Raw genomic sequence first — 4,785 nt, forward strand, 5'->3', positions numbered from 1 at the left:
TGGGAAGTGGACTCCTAAAGATAAATTCACCTCCTAACCGCCAACATGTATTGAGACTTTTTTTTAGAAAAAGGTTCTTTGCAGGGGCTGGGGGTGTGACCCAGTGGTAGATAGCAAGCCTAGCATGCGTGAGGCACTGGGTTTGATTCCTGGCACCACATAAAAATAACAACAAATAAAATAAAGGTATTGTGTCCAACTACAACTTGTGTGTGTGTGTGTGTGTGAATGTGAGTGTATGTGTGTATGTGTGTGTGTATATATATATATATATATATATAGAGAGAGAGAGAGAGAGAGAGAGAGAGAGAGAGAGAGAGTCTTTGCTGATGTAATTGAGGATCTTGAGATGAAATAATTCTGGATTACCTGGGTGGGTCCTAAGTCCAATGACAAGTGTTCTTAAAAAATTCAGGAGAGGAGACACACAGAAGATGAGACATATTAGAACTATGCAGTCACAAGACAAGGAGTAGGAGAAACAAAAACCCTTCAGCCAGCAGAAGCTGAAGAGATAAGAAAGGATTCTCCCTTAGAGATTTTAGAGGCCCTGCCACAACTATGATTTGAACTTCCGGTCTCCTGAACTGTGGGAGATTACCTTTGGATTATTTTAATTTGTCATGGCTCTAGGATATGAATACAGACAACAAATGCCTCCATGAAGCAGGGAGGGGGTGGAGGGATGTGGCTGGAAGGTACATGTGTCCCAGAAACACTAGGCCATTGGGACTTGATGTGATCAGTATTCTGATAGTATTCCTGGGGAACAGGGTGTACCCAGAGAAGAACTTGGCCACTCAGTGTTGGAGTGGGGACAGGGACAAGAGGAAGGTTATTAGGTAGATAGTTAGCCATGAATGGGTGAGCAGGGGAAGGACAATGAGGAGAACTGGGGGGGGGGGCGGGGGAAGCCCACAGGTAGCTTTATCTAACAAACACCTGGAAGATGGGGAAATGGTATGTCAAAATCTCCCGTGGTCTCAGTTAGGAAACACTACCATTTCTGGTCCATGTCATCATATTCTCATGTAACAAAGTCTCTAGGGTCCTCCATTATCATGGAAACTATGTCAATAACCCCTCATCTCCCTGATAGCCAAAACACCAAAACCCTCACAAAGAAAACTAAATGGGATTAAAGGGGCAGAAAATTAAAGCAACAACAGGGGACTTAATTTCCTTAAAAACTCCAACTCTGAGCACCATGCCATTCCCTCTGGGAGGTGGCCCATGCTGTCAGTCAAAAGTCAGACTTGGAAGCTTCCCTAGAACTCCCAATAGGGAGGGCAGGATGGGTACACCATCCCTCTCCTCTCTGAGAAGACCCACTCTCTCCCTTAAGAGTGTCCTTTTATCCCCTTTTCTATACCTACTAATAAACTCATGCCTGTTACTCTGAGTGACATGTCTAGAATCTTTCTGGCCTGATCTCAAGAATCAGGATGATAGCCAGGCTTGGTGGCGCATATCTGTAATCCCAGCAACTCCGGAGGCTGAGGCAGGAAGATCACAAGTTCAAAGCCAATCTCAGCAAAAGTGAGGCAGTAAGCAACGCAGTGAGACCCTGTCTCTAAATAAAATATAAAATAGGGCTGGGGATGTGGCTCAGTGAACCAGTGTCCCAATATCCCCCCAAAATAATAAATAAAAAATAAAAAGGGCTGGGCATGTGGCTCAATGGTTAAACATCCCTGGGTTCAATCCCTGTACCAAAAAAATAAAAAAAATCAGGGTGAAGGGGAGCCTTTGTGCTGCCTCAGTTTCTTGGAAGGCCCATGATCTGTAACAAGGGCACTCAGGGAGATGAGAGCAAGGAAGCCATTCAAGGAAGGTTTCTAGAAGGAGACCCTGAAATGAGTCTTGAACAAGAAGGAGTCAACTGGTGGAGGAACTTGGAGGAGCCATCAGGCCTTTGGAACAGCAGAGCAGGTCACTGTGATAGAGAATCAAGTGTGAGATTGGGTACAGAAGGCTAGACATCTAGGTAGGGCAGGTGTTGGCAGTGTTGGTAGGCTTTGTATTCCATAAGAACAGACTTTTCTCCTAGAGCGAATTATCAACAGGGTCAGTACCAGGGCAAAGCGGAAATGTGCGTGTACACCTTTTGGTTATCATAATGACTGGGGTGAGAGTGGGTACTGGCATATAGTAGCCTGCAGCCAGGAATGCTTAATGTCCTACAGTCATTACCATGAACTGTCCCTTCCAACGTTTCAAACGACCCCCTCTCCTTGAGAAAAACTGCTGGGTGATAATTGGAAACCACTGAAGGGGTCTGAATAGGGGAAGTGACAAGCTAGGAACTGCAAGCAGATTATTGTGGTGGGGTGGAGCTGTGGAATTCAGAAAGACAAGCGTGAAGGCTTGAGGTAAATTAGGAAGCTACGTTACACACAAGGGTAATGAAGGTATGAAGACTGAGCCAGGGCAGAGGAAGAAGGGATGGCAGGAGGAGAAGGAACGGTGCAGGAAGGGAGTTGGGAAGCCAATTCAAGAGACATTTAGATTAAAAACAGCAGGACTTTGTATTTGAATAAGGGGTTAAGAGTATATCTCAGATTTCTAACTCTGAAGTGTCATTAAAAGATATTAGGAATAAAAAGAGAGCACACAGATCATAATTCCATTTGGGACCTATTGATACGGAGTAATCGGCAGAGTTAGCTAAGCAGAAATGCCCATTGGCAATGGGAACATGGGAACATTGACGGGATGCTGTGACATTCTATTCTCTAAAGAATATTTTCAGACAAGCCGAGGTGGAGGTCCCCATAAGTGGACCATTAGAAGCTGAGAAAATTGCTAGTCTCACCCTAAATGGGTTGAATGCTTATAATTTAGTGCCACTCCACAAGATTTTGGCTTCTTTAAATAAAAGAAACTTTTGACCTTCCAACATAGGGCTTTATTTATACTCAGATTAGTTAACAAAGAAAGATAACTGCTCAGGTGCTCAGGGGTGAGGGCACCTTCATACCAAAGAACCAGGCTCTACCTTGTGAAACAAAGCATTAGAGCAGTTTAGACAACTAAGACTAAAGCAAATGTTGACTCTTGTGCTTTGAAAGAGGAACCACACCTAAAGAAAGTGGTATTTCATTTCAAAAACATTTTCAAAAGCATGCTTCCTGGAACACTTGAGATATTTCTATCAGCTTATGTTTGACTGTAGAAACCCATCATTATTTTGCTTCAATATGGTGGTGGGAGGGTAGGGGGAGTGCCAATTTTATTCTTTTTTTTTTTTTTTAAAGTAACTTCCAGTCTATGAGAGTTCCTGAAAATTCTAGGAGTTCAGTCTCAATTTTCTCAATTCCATATCCTTACATAAAATCTGTGAAGGCAGGGACCAAATCCATCCAGCTCACCATAAAATCACCAATGGTCAGCATCCTACTGTACACATAATAGGCATCTAAGCACCCAGTTAATATTTAATTTTTTTTTGGGGGGGGGTAGGGAGTCCTGGGGGTTGAACCCAGAGCCTTGTGCATATACTAAGCAAGTACTCTACCACTGAGCAACATCCCCTGCCCCTTTATAATTTTAAAACATGTTCCCACTAAGTTGCCCAGGCTGATCTTAGTCCTCCTGCCTCAGCCTCTGGCATAGCTAGGACTATACGCATGCACCAACAGACTGGGCTAAACATTTGATTTTTAAACAATAGCAGCTTTTATTCCAGAGAGTAAGGGAGATGGAAAATCCTGATTGCTTTTTCCATGAATCCTGCCAAGGGGAGGAATAGGTAGCTATGAGAAAGAACAACTGGTACAATTGGTTCATTCTAGGGAGAGGAAGAAATTACTTGAACTGAGATCTGAAAGCCAAGTAGCTTTTTTTTTTTTTTTAATGGGAAGCAGAAGGGACAGAGGCAATGGATGACTAAGTGTCATGATGGGTGCTACGGATGAGTGGTAAGTAGGAGATGAGGAAAGAGAGAGAGGGGTTAGGCTCTGTCAGCCTCTATTTGCTGAGCTGTGAAGGGGAGTGCACTCTGAGGCCTGAGCGCTTTCAACCCTTAGTACTGCTCTGTGAGTCTCTGTATGTGGACTGAAATAATCAAGGAAGGTTTCATGAAGATCTTGGGATTTAAATTGGGCAGTAAAGATAGATGGTGCTCTTAAGAGAAGGGAGGACACACTGGGTAGTAGAAATACTCTGAGCAAATCACAGGAGCAAGAATGCAACATAGACCGCCTGCATGAAGAGACAGCAGATTTGTCTATCCAAGAGGAGGAGAAAATTTTAGGAATTAAAAAAAAAAAAAATTTGTGGTAGAAAATATTGCCAAATCATTTGCTGAGCCACGCATAGATGATTTCATTTCATCTTACAAAACACTATGAAATTGGGACTGCAAATAAATTATCCTAATTTTATAAATGAGAATATTGAGGTTCAGAGAAGTAAAGGGCACACCCAGTACACAGTATCACAGATGGTGGGGACAGATACGCGACATGGGGTAAACCATTCACAGTCACCATCAGGAAGGGAGGAGGCTGGCTCGGGTGGGAAATGTATTCCTGACCACATCCTGACAGAGGCCTCATAGCATGACTCTTTCTCCCTGTTAGACTTTGAACATGCCTTCTATAACTCGTTGGAATTTAATTTCTATTGTGATGGTATGAAAAGGTGAGACTCTTAAGAGTTGATTAGATGGTGAGGGCTCTGTCCTTTTGACTGGATTAATACTATTATTGCAAAAGTGGTTTGGTTGTGACACAAGCAGGCTTTGCTGAAAGGAGAAGTTTGGCACTTCACTCTTTGTCCATC

Source organism: Marmota flaviventris, chromosome 8 (genome assembly GCF_047511675.1).
Source record: "Marmota flaviventris isolate mMarFla1 chromosome 8, mMarFla1.hap1, whole genome shotgun sequence".
NCBI classification, from domain to species: Eukaryota; Metazoa; Chordata; class Mammalia; order Rodentia; family Sciuridae; genus Marmota; species Marmota flaviventris.